The 6,255-nt window shown below is 39.9% G+C and overlaps 1 pseudogene; it reads right to left on the minus strand.

The window, feature by feature from the left end:
* LOC102874860 overlaps window positions 1-6,054 on the minus strand; it is a 19,663-nt pseudogene extending 13,609 nt beyond the window's left edge.
* Between the last annotated feature and the right edge of the window lie 201 nt (window positions 6,055-6,255).

The following is a 6,255-nucleotide window of genomic DNA, read 5'->3' on the forward strand; positions in this document are numbered from 1 at the left end:
TCCTCCCTTCCCCCCCTTACATCTACACCCCTGTTCAGCATGAAGAAGCCAGAGAGTCGGCATCCAATTCCCAAATCAATAAGACAGTTGGTTTAATTACTATTGGGGAAAAAAATAATACTATGCAGTACTCAGGAGCAATAATTTTATAAATTACTACCTTAGGAGCAACTGGAGAGCAATATGCTAGGCGAACTCAGTCCCATAAAGACAAATATGGTATAAGACCATTACCATAGAATGTGTGTGAGAATCTAATCTGTGTGGGAGCAGAGGGGTGAGGATAGGGGGGCTAATCATAGGGTTGCACAATTTAATAGGTGGAGGGTGGGGTGGTTAAAGGAAATGGGAAAGATCCGGTGTGAAAAAACAATGTATACAAGTTTTGTAAGTAAACAATATAAAATTAAAATATTGTTTAAAAAAAATCAGAAGACTTTAGGTCTTTGTATAGGCCTAAAGCCTTTAAGAAATTATTTTGTTTTGTTTAGAGTTTAAAGATTACCTCAGAACAACAGTTTCAGGACTTCATCCAGTTTCTGTCACTCCAAAAATTAGAATTCTATGCTTTAAATTGTCTTTCCTTGAATCTAGATTCTTCTAAGCAAATTTTTTTTATATTGTCGTCTACCTTCAAGTGAGCACTATCTCATAGCTGACCTTCCAGTGGGCTTTCAGAGGCAGTAAATTGCACAGAAGTTGAATGTCCATCTCTCGCCTGTGGAGCAGCTGACAGATTTGAACCAAGTCTCTTGAGATTAGTAGCACAGCTCCTCACCACAAGGCCACCAGAGCTCCAAACTTTGATAAAAGTGTTAAATGGTAGCTAGAGAGCTTTTGATCATATGATCAAAATGATCCTGTGTCAACCAGTGCCTTTTAGTACAGTGATTCCATTAATTCCTTCCATCTTTTTTTCTTTTTTTATGCTTCTTGGATCATTCAAGATCTTGGCCAAAGTATCTTTTCATATTGCAACTTGCAGCTTGAATTTGTTCTTCAGTTCCTTCAGATTGAGAAATGATGAGTGAGTTATTCCCTTCTGATTTTCTGACTCCAGCTATTCACACTTTTCATTAAAATACTTTGGTTTGTCTTCACAAACTGCCCTTCGAATCTTCTGTTCAGCAATTTCTGTTCATAATCTCTTGCCTTTCTTTTGGCTTCTTGGTATTCTGGTACAGTATTCAACGTCCTTTCTGGCATTCATCTTGGTCTTCCTTCTCTATCTTTTGTAATGACCTTTTGCTTTTTTCACAGATGATATCCTTGATATAGTTCCACAGTTTGTTTGATCTTCGTTCATTAGTCTTCAAGGCCTCAAATCTGTACTTAGGATTATTTTTAAATTCAAATGAGATAGACTTAGAGTTATATTTTGCTTCTTGTTTGTTTTCATTTTCTTTAACTTCAATTTGAACTTTCATATAAGTAATTGATGGTCTGTTTCACAGTCAGCAACTGGCCTGGTTTTCACAGCTGATTTGGAGCTTCTCCAACAATTCTTTCTACAGATGTAATCAGTCTGATTCCTGTGCAGTGCATCAGGTGAGGTTCATATGTATAATCACCATTTGTGTTTTTTATAAAAGATATTTGTGATAAATAAATCATTGATTAGACAAAATTCTATCACTCTATCTCCCTGGTGCCACAGGCTCTTCTAAATCCAGTTTTCATTTCTGGAAGTTCTCTGCCAGTGTACTGTTTAGCCATTTTTAATCATCCTCAGCAATAATTTGCTGGCATTTGATATTAATGATGTTGTTTTATAATTTCCATATTCTATTGGATCACCTTTCTTGAGAATGAGAACAAATATAGATCTCTTCCACTCAACTGGCCAGGTAGCTGTCTTTCAGGCTTCTTGGCACTGCCCAGTGAACACCTCCAGGGCTGTATTTGTTTGTTGAAACATGCAAATTAGAATACCATCAATTCTTGAGGCCTTAGGTGTTTAATAAATATTTTTTTATTGAGTAACTTAATTGGTTGTGGTTTATTTATGGGCTTTATGAGCACTCACAATCTTCCATGTCAGATTTGTATAATTGGTACTTAGGTCACAGTATATGTACATAAAAGCCATTATAAACAGTACAAATACTTTTAAATGGTCAATTACCCTTGTTCTATTTCCACTATATGGAATGTAGAATTAAATAAGCCAAAATCATAGCTATATTTTCAAAATTCACTATGTTGGTTTGCTCCATTTCACTTCTGTTAGTGTAGGTGCCATTGAGTCCATTCTGATTCTTACTGACTTTAAAAACAACAGAACAGGACTGCTTTCCAGCCCTGTACCGCTCTTACAATTGTTTAATGTAGAGCCCATTGTTGCAGCCATTGTGTCAATCCATTTCATTGAAGATCTGCCTCTTTTTCTACTTTGTTGTTGTTGTTGTTGTTATGTGCTGTCAAGGCACCTGTGACTCATAGCGACCCTATGTACAACAGCTCTGAACCCTGCTCTATCCTGAACCAGCCCTATTGTCTTTGACACACCTACCCCCATTTCCCCAGAAACTGAACCAATCCATCTCATCAAGGCTCTTCCTTTCTTGCACTGTCCCTCCACCCTTCCAAGCATGACATTCCTCCCCAAGGACTGGTCCCTACTTGCAACATGCCCAAAGTATGTCAGATGAAGCTTTAGAATCTTTGCCTCCAAGGAGTAGCCTGTTTCATCCTCTCCAGGATGGATCTGTTTGTTCTCTCAGAAGTCCATAGTATATTCAATACTCTTCACCAGCACCACAGCTCAAAGGCACCAGTTCTCTTTCTATCATCCCTAGTCATTGTCCAGCTTTTTGATGCATGTAATTGTAAAGACCATGGCCTTGATCAGGCACACTTTAGTTTCCAGTCAGTGTGACATTGTTGCTCTTCAGTAGTCTGGAGAGGTCCCTGACAGCAGACTTTCCCAATGCAATTTGTCTTTTGATTTCATGGCTGCTGTTACCAAGATGGTTGATTGTGGAGCCAAGCAAATTAAAGCTGTCAACAATGTCAATCTCTTCACCATCTATCATGATGCTCCCAATTGTCCCAGTGGTGAGAATCTTTGCTTTCTTAATATTGAGTTTCAATCCATATTGAAGGCTGCAGTCCTTGACTTTCTGCAGCAAGTACTTCAGGTCCTCTTCAGTTTCAGCAAGTAGGGTTGTGTCATCAGCATAATGCAGGTTGTTCATGAGTCTTCCTCCAATTCTGATGCCATACTCCTTCTCATAGAGCCCAGAAACCAAGATGATCTGTTCTGTATATAGATTGAAAAGGTATGGAGACAGGACACATCCCTGGCATACACCATTTCTGATTTTAAACCATGCAGTGTTTCCTTGCTCTGTTCTGACAACTCCCTCCTGATCCTTGTATAGGTTTAGCATAAGCACAATCAAGTGTTCTGGGATTTCCATGATTCTCAGAGTTAGCCACAGTTTGTAGTGATGCACACAGTCAAATCCCTTTGCATATACAGATAGTAAGTATTATATCCTTCTCCAAAGACAAGTTCCCATTGATAACATGTCCAAAGTGCATAAGACTTAGTTTTCCAAGGGCCATTCTGGTTATACTTCTTCCAAGACAGATTTGTGTATTCTTCTAGGAGTCCACAGTATGTTTCATATTATTCACCCAGATAACAAAAGTCCTTTGGTCTCTTCTTTGCAAAAATTCTAGCCTAGTCCAACAGGAGATCTCCAAAATTTCATTCAATTAAAACTTTCTACAACCCCAATTGGAAATGGGCATCTGAAAAAAATCGCCTTGAGGATAGTGGGCAGTAGGGAGACGTCACAGCTTCCTCTCACATTCAATCTGCTGCCTCTGGCTCCTCCCTTGGTTACGGGAGTGGTCATGGTCTCATCTCATGAAATAAACTCCTAACTGACCCTCCAATGGGTTTCCAAGGCTGTAAATTCCAGGAGGAGATTGCTCATCTTTCTCCCTAGGAGCCACTGCTGAATTCGAATTGCTAGAGGGGTGAGGTGTTTTGGAGAGCAGTGCAATTCCCTCTTGCGTACACAACCAGAGCTCCCTAAGAGAGTAGTTGTTGTTTTGTGCTGTCAAGTAGGAGCCAAATTCATAGCTGACCCTCCAGTAAGTTTTCAGAAGTAGGACATTTCACAGAAGGAAATTGTTCACCTTTCTCTTGAGGAACAACAGATGGATTTGAATGGCATGCCTTTAGATTGGCAGCACAACTCCTTACCCACTAGGCCACCATAGCACCCTAGAAAGTGATAGGAAGGAAAAACGAGAAGAAGAAGCTACCTGTCATTTGAAAAGCCTCAGTGTTGCAAATGCACAACAGTTGGCCCTTCCTCCTCCTCACCTCCCAACCAAGGACACTGTCACAGCCTCCCCCCAGGTGCCACCATGTTTCCCCCTCAGCTTCCTGTTGCTCTCCTTTTTAAAAAATAAACCAAGTCTCCCTCACTATGCAGCCTTTGTTTACCTACAGGGTAAAAAGGGAAGCCACCAACTGGGAAAAAGTATTTGGGAATGACATGTCAGATAAGGGACTTATATCCAGAATTTATAAAATACTTGAGCACCACAAGATAAATAATCCAATTGAAAAATGGGCACAGGATATGAACAGACACAGCCAAAGAAGACATTCAGATGGCAAACAAGCGCATGAAGATATTTTCAAAGTCCCTAGCTCTAAGAGAGATGAAAATCAAGACAACTATGAGATATCATCTCACCTGAGTAAGACTAGCAAAATTTAACAGAACAGCAAGCAACAAATGCTGACGAGGTTGTCCTTATTCATTGTTGGTGGAAGTATAAAATGGTGCAACCACTGTGGAAAGTGGTGTGGCGCTTTCTCTAAAAGTTGCAAATAGAGATACCATTTGACCCAGCAATTCCACTACTGGGAATATACACTGAAGAGACCATAACCACCATACAAGCACACCCATGTTCATCATGGCTTTGTTCACAATAGCAAGGAGTTGGAAACAACCTAAGTACCCATCAACAAATGAATGGATAGAGAAGCTGTGGTATATTCACACAATGGAATACTACACTGCATTGAAAAACAAGGAACTCATGCAATACTATTCAAAATGGGTGACCCTGGAGGATATTATGCTGAGTGAAATATCTCAGTCACAAAAGGATAAACACTGCATAGTGCCACTGCTGTAGAATGGGACTGACATCAGGGTTGGGGTAAGAATGAGGAAAAACTAGATGAATTATGTATACTGCATTGAAACCGATGAGGGAGAGAACAGTTTAAAAGCAATATATTATAGGGCATTATGATTATCATAAGAGTCTGGAATGAAAGTTGCAGAGTGGAATATACTCAGGGTGAGGGAGGGGAGGTATGGGTGGATTGTATACCAATGATGGAATTTTACTTTTCAAAGAGAAGAGCAAATGGGGGAGGAGAAGAAAAGTGCAATAGTGAATGAATGGAAATCCAAAATATCTGTAAATGTTCATTGAAATTAATAAAAAAATCAATAAATAAACCAAGTCTCACTTCTTCCTATGGGTCCTTCTCAGTTCCTACTTTAGCCCCCATCAGTGGAAGATTCCTTTACTAACATCTTCTCTCCCAGCTGTTGTTGTTGTTGTTAAGTGCCATCGAGTTTTAGATGACTCATGGAGGCCCTATGAACGAAAGACCTGAGCATTGTTCATAGAGTTTCCAGAAGCAAGACATTTCAGAAGTGGATGCCACTCCTGCTTCCAAGCTTGTTTTAATCGGGAATCTCCACCAACATTGTCCACTATGTGAAACCATTATAGCATTTGGCACATAGGTGTCACAGTGTTTAGCATCACAGTAACCACGAGTTACCTCTGTACAGCAATGCACAGACCAGAGCTATGCCACGTAGAAGAATGTTTGACAAAAAACAATTTAAACCTAATAGATTTTTAAATAGAAGGCCTTAACACAAAGGCCTCACTTCCCTTAGTGAATCAACATTCCACCCTACAGCTCACCCATTCCAGCCAACAGCTTCTGTGGAACCAGCTCCTGTACATGATTTTCAAACTGGTGTTCAGCGCCATGCTGCCTACCCTCATGAATTTTTAAACAGAAGGCTTTAACACAAAGCGAATCAGCATTCCACCCTACCACTCACCTATTCCAGCTCTAGCCAACCTTAAACAGCTACTAGTCCCTATATTCCTCCAGACTCTGAAATTTCCTTCAATTATCCCAAGATCCTGATTCCTCTCCCCTAGAAATTGTAACCAACTCTGCAAATA

This window comes from Elephantulus edwardii, unplaced genomic scaffold (genome assembly GCF_000299155.1).
Source record: "Elephantulus edwardii isolate Elephantulus edwardi_28Jun2011 unplaced genomic scaffold, EleEdw1.0 scaffold00084, whole genome shotgun sequence".
Taxonomy (NCBI): Eukaryota; Metazoa; Chordata; class Mammalia; order Macroscelidea; family Macroscelididae; genus Elephantulus; species Elephantulus edwardii.